Source organism: Ictidomys tridecemlineatus, chromosome X, assembly GCF_052094955.1.
Source record: "Ictidomys tridecemlineatus isolate mIctTri1 chromosome X, mIctTri1.hap1, whole genome shotgun sequence".
In the NCBI taxonomy this organism is placed as follows: Eukaryota; Metazoa; Chordata; class Mammalia; order Rodentia; family Sciuridae; genus Ictidomys; species Ictidomys tridecemlineatus.
The window spans coordinates 65,161,881-65,180,058 of record NC_135493.1 but is presented as its reverse complement, the minus strand read 5'-3'; the positions used below and the strand labels follow the sequence as shown (position 1 = coordinate 65,180,058).

Below are 18,178 nucleotides of genomic sequence, written 5' to 3'. Positions count from 1 at the left end.
CCCTCTGACTCTGCTATGCTAGCATTGCTTTTGGGTTCATCCATCTTTTATTATCCAGAGTTTGTGTAAGTATGTGGTATACAACTTCTTGTAGTCCTCATCCTGTAAAGTTTCTGTCTTGTTGACTCCCAACAGAGTATTCTCTTGCATTCACATATTCAAACATTTGCCTTCTATTTCTCCAAACAATACTCAGTTTCTATGTGTTACAAATGACTGTTGTTTTCTCTATCACAATGCTTCTATGTGGTCATTTCACCATTCCGCTCTACTACCACTTTTAGACAGGTTGAAAAATCTCTCAATCCCTAGACACCATTTCATCTGGGAATAGTGCAGTTAAAAATGATCTTTCTTATATTGACCTGAAATATGTCTCCTTAGATTTCCCTCTCAACACTACATCCTATCATCTGTCTTCTCAGACCCTCCTTGTTCCTACATTTTCCTTTGTATACTAAATGGCAAATATGCCAAATCCCTTCTTATGTCAGTCTTTTATATAATGAAAGCAGTGATCCTGGGACTAATAAGACTTTTCCTCTTCAAGACTAACAAACTTTTTTCCCATTTTTTCCTCAATGGTATCCACCCTCATTGGCAATCAGAATCAGATAATGCTTAATAACATGGATGCCTAAACTCAATCTCACACATACTTAAATCAAAATAGCCAAAAATGAAGCAGAAAGATAAGAATTTTAAAAACCCTCCAGTGTTGAGAGCCATCCATGGGCTGTGTGTGGACTACATTAGCATCGCAGGAACATCTGGTGTTTAAGAACTTCCTATGGCAATCCCACAGGGTAAGATTGCCCATATACATGTGAATTTCTATTCAGCTCTGCCTGGATTCACTCAACACCAGAGATGGAGTGAACTGCTGTAGTCACACAGCCCCTCAGAGATGGATGTGACCTGCCAAGATGCCAATCACCCTGCTGACTGAAAGACATCACTAAGCAAGACTCCACCCTTGAAACCTTATCTCTGCCTTTGATGTACCCTCTGAAATAAACCAGGAGAGCAGTGTTTAATTGTCCACCCCCAGCTCCTATGTGAGCTGGATCTATCAGGCACTCTGCTTTAAAACCATTTTTCTGAATCTGTGTCTTTTGTTCTTCACTAATTATTTCTGACTTATTTTCTCTTGTGGCTTATATACTCCTGGGCAGGAAGAAGGACCCCCTGGTAAGGTGCTGGCAGCCTCCCCATACTCCGGGACAATCAGTGACGGATTTGGAATTAGATTCCCATACTTAGTCCCAGAACTTTTCTACTATACCAGTTTCTGTATACCAGAGAGGAAAAAGGAAAGGAAAAAGAAGAAATTGTAAATCACCTTATAAGGATCTTATAGAATATTACTGGAGAGAACAGATTAATTAAAACTTTTGCATATAAATCTGTTCCCACTCCTGGTGTCACTACCACAGAAAATTAGTAGTCTGATAAATGTTTTGTCAGCAAAGGAAACAATGAATGGAGTAAAATAAAGTTGATTTGCAAGTTTATCAGAAGTACTTCTTGAGGTATCAGGAAGCCCCTGAAAATAGTTATTTGCTAACCATAGGAGAAAGATAATGCCTGACAAATAAAAGATACTTGGTATTTGTATACTGATAAAGAATTAATTAATTAATGTTAGGATTCAATGAATTTTAAGCAGAAATGTCTCTGTCATCAAAAGTTGGAAATTCTATGGAAGAATTCCCTTGACCTCCAGACACAATTCTGTTTCCTTTCTTAATTGTAAAGGTCTTTCACACCTCTAGATTTAATATGTATTTTCCTAAAGATGTCTATTCTTACATTCTAGTTTAAATCTTTAATGCATGTGGAGTTTATTTTTGTGTATTGAATGAGACTGCATTCTATTTTTCTAATTTCCAGATAGATAGCCAAACAGTGAGTACCATTTATTAAGTAAACCATTATGTCCCAGTAAACTAAAATAATTCATTGATTATATATCAAATTCTGAATGAACATATTTTAGTTTGGTTTATCTAATGTACTAAACACTTTCTTCTTTTACTGCTTCTATATTTCCATTTTTAATGGTTTGATATTAAAATCATGCACACTTAACTAATATGGGTACTTTCTATCTTTTTTTCTATTATATGAAAGAGTCAAAACATAGGATGTAGGTGCTTATTTTTTTAAATATTTTGTTGTTGTTGTAGATGAACACAATGTATTTTATTTTATTTGTTGATTTTTTAAATATGATGACTGGGATTGAACCCAGTGCCTCACATGTGCTAGGCAAGCTGAGCCACAACCCTGGCCTGGATGTAGGTGATTATTAATGATAGGATATAACTTAACTGCATAATCATCTGGTTTTGGTATATTTTTTTATATAATTATGTTTACTTGTTTATTTTATATTAATTTATTCCCAGCAGCTAGGGAGGCTGAGGCTGGAGGATCACAAGTTCAAAGCCAGCCTCAGCAACTTATAAGGCCATAAGCTACCTAGCTAGACTCTGTTTCAAAATTTAAAAAGAAAAAATTAAAAGGGCTTGGGATGTGGCTCAATGGTTAAGTTCCCCTTGGTTTAATCCCTGATACCAAAAGAAAAGTAACTTATGGTAAAATACTACATATTTATCATGTATGGCATGTTATTTTTAAATATATTTTTAAAATTTTAGTATTCTTTTTTATTCTGGCCATGCAGTTTAGTTTTTTTAAGTTTTATTAGTTTTTTGTTATACATAACATTAGGACTCATTCTAATATAATTATGAAAACATGGAATATAATTTATTTTTTATTTTTATTTATATTTTAACTGATACATACAATTGAGTTCCACATATTAAATGAAGACTTTGTAATGTTGGATAACTGTATATATTGACTAATATTTAAATCAAATAAAGCATTTATCTTATCAAACATTTATATCATCAAACATAATTTCTTTATAGAAAAACTTTCAAAATTCATTTCTTTCTGATGTGTACAGTACATTTTTGCTATTTATATTCAACTAATAGCATACAAGAACTTCTTTCTCCAATTAACTATAACTTAAGACATATTAACCAGCATTTTTCAACAGCCATTCTCTCTCCAGCCTCTGGTAACCACAGTTGCATCCTCAACTTCTATGCTATCAATTTTTTAGATGTATATATGGTTGAGATTATGTGGCTTTGTCTTTTTGACTGGCTTATTCACTTAACATAATAATCTCCAGTTCCATTCATGTTGTTGCCAATGACAGGATTTCATACTTCTTATGACTAAACAGTAGTCCATAATGTTTACTTACCATATTTCCTTTACTCATTCATCTTTTAGAGGACACTTAAGATGTTTCCATTTCTTGGCTACTGTGAATAGTGCTGCAATGAACATGGGAATTCAGATAGTTTTCAATATATTGGCATTATTTTCTTTGGAATATCACCATTACTGGGATTGACAGATCATATGCTAGATCATATTTTTTAAAGTTTTGAAAAACTTCCATACTGTTTTCTATAACAACTTCACTAATTTACATGCCCACCAATGGTGTTCCCTTTTCTCCATATCCTTGCCAACGTTATTGTTAATCTTATTTATAATTGCAATTTTTAATTGGATGAGGTGATATATCACTATAGATTTGATTTTTATCCACCTGATAATTGCTTTTGTTGAGTATGTTTCTTATACCTATTGCCTATCAGTTATCTTCTTTTGATAAATGTATATGAAGATCTACTACCTGTTTTTAATAAGATTGGTTTATTCTTAGAGTTCCTTGTATATTCAGGATATCAAACCTTTGTCAAATGTAAACATTGCAAATATGTCTTTTCACTCTATAGGCTGTATCTGTATTCTATTGATTGTGACCACTGCTGTACAAAAGTTGATATAATCCCATTTATCTATTTTTGGTTTTGCTTCCTGTGTTTTGGGGGGGTCTTTTGCCCATTCCAATATCTTGAAGTGTTCCCCATATTTTCCACTTATACTTTTAGAGTTTCCAGACTTACATTTAAATTTAATCTTTTTTGTGTTGACTTTTATAACTATTGAGAGATAGGGGTCTAGTTTAATTCTTCTTCATGTGGATAAGCAATTTTTCTAGCAAGATTTATTGTAAAGATCATCCTTTCTCCAATAAATGTTCTCCACACCTTTATCAAAATAATTTTGCAGGGGTTGGGGTTGTGGCTCAGTGGTAGAGTGCTCACCTAGCACATGAGAGGTCCTGGGTTATATCCTCAGCACCATGTAAAAATAAATAAATAAAATAAAGGTATTTTGTCCAACTACAACTAAAAAATAAATATTTTTTAAAAATCAGTTTACAGAAAATGTGAGTTTTCATCTAGGTCATCTACCCTTTTCCAATTGTCAATATGTCTGTTTTTATTCCAATACATGCTATTTTTATTAGTATGGCTTTGTGGTGTATTTTGAAATCAGGCAGAGTACTGTTTATTGCTTTCTTCTTTTTGTTCAAAATGGCTTTGGCTACTCAGGATCTTTTGTGGTTCCATATAAACTTAGGATTGTTTTTGCCTAGTTCTTCAAAGAATGTCATTGGTATTTTAACAAGGATTGCTTTGAATTTTTAGGTTGTATTTTTTAATATGGACATTTTAACAGTATCTTTCCTCAAATCCTTGAACATATGGTGTCTTTTCACTTTGTTGAGTACTCTTCATAACTTTTGTCAATATTTTAAACTTTTCATTATAGACATTTTTACCACTTTGAATTTTTTCTTAGGTGTTTTATTTTCTTATATATATGGAAAATGGGATTGATTTCTTAATTTTTCTTGCATATAACTTGCTATTGGCTTATAGAATGCTACTGATTTTTGTGATATTGTATCCTGAAATTTTGATGAATTCATTGATTTGCTCTAATAGTGTTTTTGTGGAGTGTAGAGTGTTATCATTATATGAGAGCATGTGATCTGCATTTGACTTTTTATTTTCCAATTAATTTACCCTTTATTTCTTTCACTTGAATGATTCCCTGACAAGAACTTCCAATGTAATGCTCAATAAGAGCGTTGAAAGGGAGCATTCTTGTCTTGTTCTAGATCCCATAGAGAAAGTTTTAGGTTTTCCCCATTCTGTATAATGATTAATGTTGGCTTATTGTAAATGTCTTTTATTATCTTGATATATGTTCCTTTCTATATCTAATTTGTTTAGTATTTTTATCATTAATGCATGATTATTTTTATGCAAGTGACTTTTGTGTATCTAATGAAATGGTCAAATGTTTTTTGCCTTTCATTCTCTTGGTTTGGTTTAACATATTTATTGATTTCCATATATTGAAAAAAACCTTGAATCTCTGGGATGAATACCAGTTTATCATGGTGGATAAACTTTTTAATTTTTTAAAATGTTTAAATTTATTCTAATTAGTTATACATGACAGTAGAATGCATTTTGACACATCGTGCACAAATGTATCACAACTTCTCTTTCCTCTGGCTGTACATGGTGCAGAATCACACAAGTAGTCTGAGCATACATGTATATAGGGTAATAATGTCTGCCTCATTGCACTGTTCTTCCCATCTGCACAGCCCCACCCCTCCCCTCACTCCCTATCTTCCTATCCAAAGTTCCTTCATTCTTCCCTAACCCCCATTATAGATCAGTATCTGCTTATCAGGGAAAATATTTAGCCTTTGGTTTTGGAGGATTATCTTATTTCCCTTAGCATGATATTCTCTAATTCCATCCACTTCCCTGCAAATGCCATGATTTTATTCTTCTTTAAGACTGAGTAATATTCCATTGTATATATGTACCAAATTTTCTTTATCCATTCATCTACTGAATCTAGATTGGTTTCATAGTTTAGCTATTGTGAATTGAGCTGCCATAGACATTGATGTGGCTGTATTACTGTAGTATGCTGGTTTTAAGTCTTTGGGGTATAAACCAAGGAGTGGGATAGCTGGGTAAAATGATGGTTTCATTCAATGTATGTTGACATGAATTGGTGTCAACATACATTGTATACAACCAGAGTAATGCATTTCGCTGTCATTTATTTTTTAAAAAGTCAATAAAAATATTTTTTAAAAAGACATAGACTGGCAGATTGGATTAAAAACAAAACCAAGACCCAACCATATGTTGTCTCCAAGAGACTCACCTCCTAGGGAAAGACATCCACAGGCTGAAGGTAAAAGGATGGGGAAAAAATATATCATTCGGGCTGTGGTTATAACTCAGTGGTAGAGTGCTTACCTCACATGTGTGAGGCACTGGGTTTGATACTCAGCACCACATCAAAATAAATAAATAAAATAAAGATATGTGTCTAGGGCTGGGGTTGTGGCTCAGTGGTTGAGTGCTTACCTAGCATGCATAAGGCACTGGGTTTGATTCCCAGCACCACATAAAAAATATACAAATAAAATAAAGCATTGTGTCCATCTACAACTTAAAAATATTTTTTAAAAAGATATTGTGTCCATCTACAACTAAAAAATAATATTTTTAAAAGTATATCATTCACATGGGATCTCATAAACAATCAGGGGTTTCTATCCTCATATCAGATAAAGTGGACTTCAAACCAAAGTTAATCAGAAGGGACAAAGAAGGACACTTCATACTGCTTAAGGGAATTATATATCAACAACACATAACAATTCTAAATACTTATGTCCCAAACAATGGAGCATCCGCATACATCAAAAAAACAAATAAACAAAAAAACTTCTCAACTTCAATAAATAAATAGACCACAACACAATAATACTGGGTGACTTTTCACCACTGGATAGATTGTCAAAACAAAAACTAAATATAGAGGGCTAGGATTGTGGCTCAAGTTGTAGAGTGTTTGCCTAGCACACGTGACACACTGGGTTCAATTCTCAGCACCACATAAAAATAAAATAAAGATATTGTATTTACTTAAAAAAACTAAAAAATACACAATGTAATACATCTATACATTTTGTTATGAATAAAACTAAAAAATAAATATTAAAAAAACTAAATAAAAAGTATAGGACTAAAAAATAAACTTAATAATTTAGACTTAACAGACATATAGGGAATAGTTCATGCATAAATGACTGAATACACTTTCTTCTCAGCAGCACATGGATCCTTCTCTAAAATAGAACATGTCTTAGGCCACTCGAAGCAAATAAAAAAAAATAGAGATAACATCTTGCATTCTATCAGATCATAATGGAATGAAATTACAAATCAATGACAAAATAAAAAGTGGAGGTTACTCTAACACCAGGAGACTAAATAATATGCTATTGAATGACAAATAGATAACAGAAGAAATCAGGGATGAAATTAAAAAATATTTACAGGTAAATGAGAATATCATATAACATATCAAAATGTCTCAGACACTGTGAAGGTATCACTAAGAGATAAGTTCATTTCATTAAGCTAATTCATTAAAAGAATAAAAAGCCATCAAATAAATAACCTAATACTACAAAGCCCTAGAAATAGGAGAACAAATCAATACCAAAAAGAGTAGAAGACAGGAAATAATTAAAATCACAGAGCTGAAGTCAATGAAATTGAAACAAAAAAAACAATTCACAATTTGACAAAATGAAAAGTTAGTTCTTTAAAAAACAGATAAACTTGTTAAACTGTTTGCTAAGCTAATGAAAGTAGAGTGAGAGAAAATACAAATTTTAAAAATTTGTAATGAAAAGGAGACATCACAATGGAGACCACTGAAATATAGACAATAATAAGAAACTACTTTGAAAATTTATACTCTAATAAAATAGAAAATTTTGAAGACATCAACAAATTTCTAGGTACATATGACCTACCCCAAATGAATCAGTAGTATTCATTTTATTTTTAAAAAAGTCAATAAAAATATTTTATTTTTAATTAAAATTAAAAATATTAAATAATTAAATATTAAATTTTCAACATTTGAAAATTTAAATGGATCAGTTTCAAGCAATGAAATTGAAAATTTAAACAGATCAGTTTCAAGCAATGAAATTGAAAATGTCATCCAAACCCTACCAACAAAGAGAAGCCCAAGACCACATGGATTCTCAGCTGAATTCTACCTAACTTTCAAATAAGAATTAACTCCAATCTCCTCAAATTACTCCATGAAATAGAAAATGAGGGAGCCTTGCCAAACTCATTCTATGAACCCAGTATCACACTGATACCAAAACCAGAAAAAGCAAAATCAAGGAGAGAAAATTTAGATCTCTACCCCCGATAAACTTAGATGCAAATTTTCATAATAATAATACTGGAAAACTGCACACTAAACCATATTTAAAAGATAGTTCATCATGCTTAAATAGGGTTCATCCCAGGATGCAATCTTAGCTCAATATTTGGAAATTACATCAATAGACTTAAAGGCAAGAATCTCATGATTATCTCAATATATGAGAAAAAGCATTTGATAAAACACAATATCAATTCATGTTCAAAACTCTAGAAAAACCAGGGATAGCAGAAACAGCTCAACCTTGTAAAAGCTATGTATGCTAAACCTAAGGCCAACATCACTGTAAATGGAGAAAATTGAAAGAATTTGCTCTAAAAATTGGAACAAGAGAGGGATACCCTCTTCTATCACTTATACTCAACATATCCCTGGAAACTCTACCCAGAATTTGACACAAGAAAGAAATTAAATGGCTGGACATGGTGGTGCACACCTGTAATCCCAGTGGCTCAAGAGGCTGAGGCAGGAGGATCATGAGTTGAAAGCCAGCCTCAGCAAAAGTGAGGCCCTAAGCAACTCAGTGAGAACCTGTCTCTAAATAAAATACAAAATGGGGCTGGGGATGTGGCTCAGTGGTCTAGTGTCCCTGAGTTCAATCACATTATCTCCCTCCCCCCAAAATTAAATGGATACAAATAGGAAAATACCAAATCAAACTATCTCTATTTGCCAATGATATAGTTCTATATTTAAAAGATCCAAAAACCCTCCACTAGAGAACTCTTAGAACTCAAACATGAATTCAGCAAAGTAGCAGGATATAAAATTAACATGCATAAATCAATTGTATTCCTATATATCAGTGATGAATTGACTGAAAGAGAATTTAGGAAAACTATCCCATTCACAATAGTTTCAAAAAATAAATATCTGGGAAGCAATATAACAAAGAGATAAAAGACCTCTACAATAAAAACTACAGAACTCTAAAGAAAGAAATTGAAGAAGACCTTAGAAGATGGAAAGATCTCCCATGTTCTTGGGTAGGCAGAATTAATATTGTCAAAATGGCCATACTACCAAAAATGCTATACAGATTTAATGCAGTTCCTATTATGAGTCCCATGACATTCTTCAGAGAAATAGAAAAATCTGCCATAAAATTCATTTAGAAAAATAAGAGGTTGAAAAAAGCAATACTCATCAAGAAAAGTAAAGCAGGAGGCACCACAATATCAGACCTTAAATTATACAACAGAGCTATAGCAACAAAAACTTCATTTTATTAGCATCAAAACAGACATTGTGACCAGTGGTACAGAATAGAAAACACAGAGATAAACCCAAATAAATATAGTTATCTCATACTAGGCAAAGGTACCATAAACATGTTGGAGGAAAGATAACGTCTTCGACAAATGGTGCTGGAAAAACTGAAAACTAATATGTAACAAAATGAAGTTAAACTCCTCTCTCTCACCCTGCACAAAACTCAATTCAATGTGGATCAAGGGCCTAGGCATTAGACCAGAGACCCTATGCCTAATAGAAGAAAAAATATGCCCATCTCTCCAATCATGTCAGCTTAGGAAGTGACTTCCTCAACAAGACTCCTAAAGTTTCAAGAATCAATAAATGAAATGATATCACACTAAAATGCCTCTTCACAGAAAAGTAAACTTTAAAGAACATGAACAGAGAGACTATAGAATGGGAGAACATCTTTTCCACCTGTACCTCAGATAAAGCATTAATCTCCAGGATATACAAAGAGCTCAAAAACTGACCACTAAAAAAAAAAAAAAAAAAAAAAAAAGAACCCAATCAATAAATGTGCAAAAGAACTGAATAGACAACTTCGCAGAAGAAGAAACACAATTGGTGAACAGATATATAGAAAATGTTCAACATCACCAGCAATTAAAGAAATGCAAATTAAAATTTCATTGAGATTTCATCTCACTCCAGGGAGAATGGCAATTATCAAGTATACAAGTAATAATAAATGCTGGTGAGGATGTGGGGGGAAAGGTACACTCATACATTATTGGTGGGACTAAAAATTGGTGCAACCATTCTGGAAAGCAGTATGGAGATTCCTCAGAAAACTTGGAATGGAACCACCATTTGACCCAGTTATCCCACTCTCTGGTATATAACCAAAAGACTTAAAATCCAGCACACTATAGTAATATGTCTACATCAATATTTATAGCAGCTCAATTCACAATAGCTAAGCTATGGAACTAACCCAGATTCCCTTCAATAGATGAATGGATAAAGAAAATGTGATATATATTCTCAGTGGAATCTTAGTCATAAAGTAGAATGAAATTATGGCATTTGCCAGTAAATGGATGAAACTGCAGTCTATTATGCTAAGGGAAATAAACCAATCCCCCCAAAACAAAGGCTGAATGTTCTCTTTCAAATGCAGATGCTGACTGACAAGGGTGCAAGGGAGGTATGAAGGAATTAGGCTTACTGTATTGGACAGGGTGGAATGGTGGAATAGGAGGGGGGATTGGAAAGCAGAAACTGTAGAATGAATCTGACATAACTTTCCTATGTTGATATATGAATACATGACCAATGTAACTCCACATCATGTACAACTATAAAAATGGAATGTTATACTCTATGTATGTAGATGTTAAAATACATTCTACTGTTATGCTCGAATTCGGGACCCCCAAAAGACCACCAGAGACCAAGATCGATGTAAACAGCAAAGAGGTGTTTATTGCAAGCTAGCTCCGTCCTCCCCACGTGCCCTGAGCCCAGGGTTTGCAGCATTTTTATACATTTTTTGGAGAGGGCAGGGACTTCACATACATCATAGCCTTTTCTAGCAAATCATCACACCGTGGGAAAATCAAATAACAACTCTAAAACATGATTAGCACATTCACTGGTGGGAACAAGTTGGGTAGGGGTGATTGGTCAGTACAAAAGGGGTATTCATTTGAACTGATTGGTTTAAGCCAAGAGGGGTGTAGTGCTGAACTACATGATTTCCCAACATGTTATCAACCACCATAAACTACTGGGAGGGTCATCTGGCATCCCAGGTATTTCCCTGTCTCATGCTGATTGGTGGCTGCTAGGGGGCTGCTATGGATCCCCACCTAGCCTGACTGAGTCAGGGACACCTGGTGCCCCAGATCCCTCCTGTAGATAAACAATTTAGCAGGGTGGGAATGTGCCTAGGAGTGCTCTGTGGGTCTTTCCAAGGACAAAGGTGATGTCCCTTCCTTGGACAGGCTTTGCTCTGAGGTAGAGGCTGGTTTTTCACTACTGTCATGCATACCTAAAAAAGCAAATACAAAAATTTAAAAGAAGATTAGGAAGTCCACTCTTAAAAAATAGAGAAAATAAAGAAAAACTGGAATGTAAAAATGGAAAGAAGATGGTGCAGGGAGGAAAGACATGTTTAAAAGGGAAGAACAAAGTGAATGAAAAAGATGAGGTTGATTTGGAAGAGGTATATAAAGAAAACACTAGGCTTAGTTAATGCCAATCAATTAACTTACTATCATTCAGAGATCCATATTAATTGCTACAGAATTTTCAAGACAGTATTTTTTTATCTGATATTTCAACTTTTAGAAATTACCAAGTGTGAGGAAAGCTTTGAAATGTAAAGTACCTCCATTTTCTACTGCAACCCAAACCAGCCAAACTTATTAGATGAGTTCATATGCAGAATTTGTCCTTGCCTGACCATCACCTTTGGAGGTAGTGGGGATGAATTGTTTTCCTTTTTAAAAATGGCTTTGTCATTTTGTCCCAAGTTTAGAGTGTTAGTTTGCCCGAGCAATTGAGCTCCTTCCTCTATCTGTCTCGGCTTAAAATGAACCTCTTGAGAGAGACCCTTTCCTGGGGGGGGGGGGGATTTTTCCTCTAATCCTCCTTAGACCCAGATCCTTGCCTCCTGTCTTTATGTCAAATATCACTCTGTCAATTTCCCAAAGAAAGAGAACTTTGATTTTCTCCACTCTTCAGAGCACCAGCAAGGTCTAAGTCTCTATTCTATGCCAAAATGGGGCTAAGTTTGGGCATCAACGAATGGAAATTGTAGCCTAAGTAGCTGTTTCATTTTGGATATTTAGGAACAAAGTATACCATGTACTAAGTATTAGGCCAAAAACACAAAAGGAAGGAAAAAAAGAAAGAAAGAAGTAGAGAATGAGAGCCAGGAGGAAGAAAATGGAGTAATATTTGAAAAACAGTGGTAAGCTGCAGGAGTTATAAGTCTTTTCAGTAAGTCCTTTCAAGCTTTCATCAGTGCTTCCCCCAGCTCGGTTCACCTCTGTTAGGGATATCCCTGTACATCTGCTGGATTTACTGGATCTCCTTCCAACAAGGGAATCCAAGATTTCTTGTCTAGGAAAAATGAGGGTTTTGTTGGTTTTTGTTTCTCCTGTATACTTTCTCACTGAATTACTACCCTGATTTTTCCCAATTTTCCTACCTCGTTTTGACACTACAGAACTGCTGATTTAATTCAGCCTTGGAGAGATGCTGCAGCACTGTGTATTCCTCTTAGCTGCTATCATTTTTCTTTGCAATTTGTTTCTTTGTAATTTCTTTTTGCTTTCTCTCTCCCTTTTTAACAATCTTCCTTTGTGGTTAAGTGAATCATTCTAATAGTGTTATGGTTAGATATAAGGTGTCCACCAAAAGTTCATATGTGAGACAATGCAAGAATTTTTGGTAGTGAAATGATTAGATTATGAGACATATGAAATAATCTGTGGGGCTGGGGATGTGGCTCAGCGGTAGCACGCTCACCTGGCATGCGTGTGGCCCGGGTTCGATCCTCAGCACCACATACCAACAAAGATGTTGTGTCCGCCGAGAACTAAAAAATAAATATTAAAAAAAAAGAAAGAATCTGTGGATTAATCTCATGATATGGATTAACTAGACTGAGACTGTATGCAGGTTGGGTGTAGCTGCAGGAAGTAGGTCACTGGAGGAGTGCCTTTGGGGTTTATATTTTGTTCCTGGGGAACAGACCCCACCCACCCTACTTCTGCTTCTTGGTTGCCATGTCCTGAGCTGTTTTCCTCTGTCATGCCCTTCCATTATGGCATTCTAACTCATCTCAGGCCAAGAGGTATGGAGTCAGACAGTCATGAAGAGATCCTCTGAAATTGTGAGCCCAAACATACTTTTTTTGTCTTCTAAACAGTCTTTGTCTGATATTTTGTTTACAGCAACACAAAATTTGACTAAAACAAGTGTGCTTTGATTCCTCTGGTCAATTTTATTTTTCTACTGTGTATTTTTGTGAGTACCATGACATTTAGAAAACAAATCTTTGATTATAACAAGTTCTTTTGAAGTGATAGAATGTTAACATAAGCCAGGCACTGTGACACATGCCTAAAATCCATCCCAATTACTCAGGAAGCTAAAGCAAGAGGGTCACAGCTTTGAGGCCAGCCTTGGCAATTTCAAAGCCAACTTTGTCTCAAAATAAGAAATAAATATCCTGAGATGTATGTCATTGATAAAGCAACTCAAGTTCAATCTACAATACCAGAAAAAAAGAAGTTAACATAATTGTAAAGATAACATCACAGAAAAAAAGTAAGAAAATATGTTATTGAGGAAACCTTATCTGTACTCTATTCCTCCCCACTTTGAATTTTTGATGTTCCATTTTACATATTTATGTATTGCCTGTTAACTTTTTAATGATATTATTGTTTTAATTATATTGATTTTTTTAAAGAGAGAGAGAATTTTTTTAAATATTTTTCAGTTTTCGGTGGACACAACATCTTTATTTTATTTTTATGTGGTGCTGAGGATCGAACTCAGCACGCCGTGCATGCCAGGCAAGTGCATTACTGCTAGAGCCACAACCCCAGCCCAAATTATCTTGATTTTTGTCTTCATACGAAAGTTATGAATGTTTTATATACCATATTTATACTATTAGAGGATTCTAAGTTTGTCTCTATGAGTGCTCTTACCAGTGAATTTTGTTATGCTCATATTTTCTTCTTATTTATTATATCTCTTAATTTGAAGACAATCTTTTAGAATTTCTTTAGGACAGATCTGGTGAATACATTTTCTCCCACCTATTATATGGGAATATCTTTTATCTCTCCTTCATTTTAAAAGAAAATTTTACCATTTACCAGATTCCTGATGACAGTTTTTTTCCTTCACTACTGTTAAAATTTCATATCACTCTCTTCTGGCATATGAGGTGTCTTATGAGAAGTGTGCTGTCAGGCAAATTGAAAACACTTGTGTTATATTTTGTTTTCACTTGTAATCTTGAGAAATGTTTCTTTATATTTCATCTTTAACAGAGCTTGATTATAAAATGTATTGGGATACAATTGCTTGAGTTAAATCTAACTGGTGTCCTTTGGTTCCATAAACCTAATATTTGTGTCCTTCTCCAGTTTTCATACTTTTCTGTTATTCATTCTCTCTCTCTCCCCCCACACTCAAGCTAGATATCAAGCCCAAGGTATTGCACATGTTACACATGTGTTCCACCAATTACCTACCTGTGAGCCAAATAATTATTTATGTAAATAAACTTTCTACCCCTTGACCTTATATTCTTTTCAAACCCCAATTACCTGAACATTTGTTCTTTTAATGCTGTCCCAAGTTTTTCATAAGTCTTATTCATAACTATTCATTCTTTTTATTCTCCAACTGTGTATTTTCAAATAACCTGTTTTCAAATCCATGATTTGTTTCTTCTGTTAAACCTATCATGTTATTTATTCCCTCTAGATTTTTTTTTTTTACTTCACTGAGCATATTTTTAACAGAGGTATTTCTATGTGTATGTTTAATTTTCTTTCTTCTGTTAGAGTATCAAAATATATATCTTGGTATTTTTTCAAGCTCATTGATTTTTCCATAAAAGAACTGTTTTAAATTCTGAGAGTTCTTCCATACTATATATTGCCTCATCAGTTTTTGGGCACCTTATTCTGAGTATTAGGTGAGATCATTTCCTAAATACTCTTGAAGCTTGTTGGCATGTAATATCATATGGGCATCAAAAGATCAAATGTTTATTCCAGTTTTCTTAATCTGGTTTGTGTCTTTCTTTCCAGAAATCCTAGGAAAGCTGCTTATTTTCTCTCAGCAAGTAGTCATTTTTATTATTTTAGTACTGGTTGATTCCCATTTCCAGGTTTACTGAGAATCTGCTTTTAGTGTGTTGCTATTTTTTCTGTACTCGAGGGTTATTCATGTCCATGTCTGTATCAAATATCCCATTATCATGTGCATAAAAAAACGAGGTGAGTTTCTAGAAAGCAGAGTCTCCCTGGGGATGAGGTAGGCCCAGATTTCTCGTCTCCAGTTATCGGACTATGGTTAGGCACTGTAAGATTCCGCCAGGTTCTGGACAGAGTTACTATGGATGAACCAGACTTGGGCTCCTATATCATGCTTCTAATCTCCACAGCCACCAAACTATATCATACAGAGCCCACAACCTGTCAAGATCAGCATAACAGTGGGGTAGGACCATGGCCTACACTGTTATGAACTGCATACTCCTGAGGTGGACTTATAGCCCAATACTACTACAAACAGCCCCAGATGATGCTGCATGTAATACATATGTGGTTATATGTACTCCTTGAGACCAATCTTTTCCAAAGTCTCCATTCACAGATAGATCTAGGGTTGAGGCTCATTAATATTTGCCCTGTGTTAATTTTCACCAACCCAACACTAAGAACAAAGTCTTATGATTGCTGCCTTGCTCTATCCCTGGAATATGGGGTCTGTCAGCGCATTAAACTGCCCCAGGGTGAGGTAGTGCTGTTAAATTCAATTTCTGGTCACCTAGGCAGATGCTAAGTTGTATTATTCCTGAACCTCAGAGCTGCATGGTCCGAGTAATGCACCAGAGCCCATATGCGCTGAAATATGAGAATGTTCCACTGGGGCACTTCTAGAGCTCTATCTGTGGGCATTATCCTAGTATTATATGTTCTGCCCCAAATTGGGGTATGGGTGGTGGAAACAGTCCCTTGACCATCAAGGCTAATGCTAAGTTGGGTTTCACCTGTTTCTCATAGCCACAAGAATCACATAGTCACAGGTTGTGGGAGGTACCCCAGGCCCACTCAATGTCTGAAATGATACATGTCAAAAAATTGACTTTGTCAGTTGCCTTCAACATAGAGGAAATTTATGCCAAGTTTGTGTTTCAGAAAATCAGCAAAACCCACTGGCAACCAGTGTCTCCAGGAAGCCTGCAGAGCACACATCCTTTGCTACTGGCTCTTGGGACAATGAGAAAAATTATGTTTCATTGTGGTCTATTGGAGATTTGGGAAATTTGATGGAGGATTCAAAAGAGACGATCAATTATTTTGTGATATCAAACACCATGGTGATGTCATGAGTTTACAGTTTTTTTGACCAGGAAAGAATTATAGCTGCTTCATCAATAGGATGTGTAACAGTTTTTCTCCATCATCCAAATAACCAGACTGTCAGTCAACCAGCAGTGGACAGCAGCCCACTACCATATGGGGCTTTGCAGTCCTTCCTACAACAATGCCCCATGTACAGGCATTGTATGCAACAACCCAGAAATTGTCATGTTTGGAGAGGATCGTTGAATAAATCTTTTCAGAGTTGATCACATGGAAGCTATAAGAACTATAGATAATGCAGATAGCAGTACACTACATGCTCTGAGCTTCCTTCAAATTCCTGAGATACTTACAGTAGAATCAGGTGGACAGTTAAAAATATGGAACTTCAGAAAACAAGGAAATGAACTTTCTCAGATATTATCATTGACTGGTCATTGTGTTGACAAACATCTCAACCATTAGCAGTGTTGTAGCTATTGGTGTCCAGGATGGAAGGCTGAGTATTTGTGATAGACAAGATATTATGTGTGTACATATTGAGAGCCACAGCCAAAGGGCCCCAGCAAACTTCCAGCTGCCGGCTGATGATTGGCTCACAGTGGCCCCAGCAACATCTAGCTGATTGGCTCCTCTGCGGTGATGTTCATTGGGCTGTTTCCCTGCCCTTCAGACTGCCAGCTGATGATTGGCTCACAGCGGCCCCAGCTCTGCTGAAAGTTCATGATACTAAAATGTGGGAAGTTCATTTTCATCCATCCAACCCAGATCATCTATTTACTTATTCTCAAGATGGATCCTATGGCACTGGGATGCCTCCACAGATGTGCCTGAAAAGTCCTCATTCTTTCTTCAGGGAGGAAGAACAAGTACTTTCCTGTCTCATAGCATTAATAACCAAGGCAATGTTCACCAATCTCTTATAAGTTCCTGGCTCAGCACTGACCAAGCAAAAGGCCGTATTGAAATCCTAAGTTTGTTTCTCAATAGGACTCTGTGAATGTTTTAGGTCCTCACCTTGTTTATAGAACTGATGCAGAAGCAATATGTTACCAGGCAATTGTTTTCATGAAAATCATGCAATTATAATATTTCAAGTTTTAGCCTTTTGAATTTAAAATTTAAAAAAAAAACTGACTCTGTCCCACCTACCACAGGTCTCCACCTTCTGCCCAGTTTCAGTTTATAGGCTCCAACTGTGAGCTCTTGCCTGTGTACATGCTTTCAGTTTCTAATGAACACTGGGCCTCACTGTAATGGGCCTGGCACTGAACTCTAAGAAAAAGTTCTACGCTACCTTTGTACCCTTTTCCATAGGTGGAATTTTGCTCCCTGCTCTACCTCCTGAGGTTATAGGAGGAGGAGTTGAGGTAGTCTACTGGCCTATGACAGGTCTAGTGGATTAATCTGCAGGTATTGGACTGTCAGTAGGGGTCATGGGGTTTTGGTCAGCACTGTTTCACCATGATGGGTCTGGTACTGTGTTTCAAGTCTAAGCTCTGGACTTAGTTTCCTCTCCCCCTCCAAGTGGAAATCCTTTCTTTATATGCTTGAAGTTTGGGCAGGGGTTACCCAGGCAACTTTTCCTTCTTGCCCTCTTCAAAGTATTT

The 18,178-nt window shown here is 35.4% G+C and overlaps 1 pseudogene; it reads left to right on the top strand.

Moving 5' to 3' along the window:
* Positions 1-16,316: 16,316 nt before the first annotated feature.
* Positions 16,317-17,640, top strand: LOC101955791 (nucleoporin Nup43 pseudogene; annotated as a pseudogene).
* The last annotated feature ends 538 nt before the right edge of the window (positions 17,641-18,178 follow it).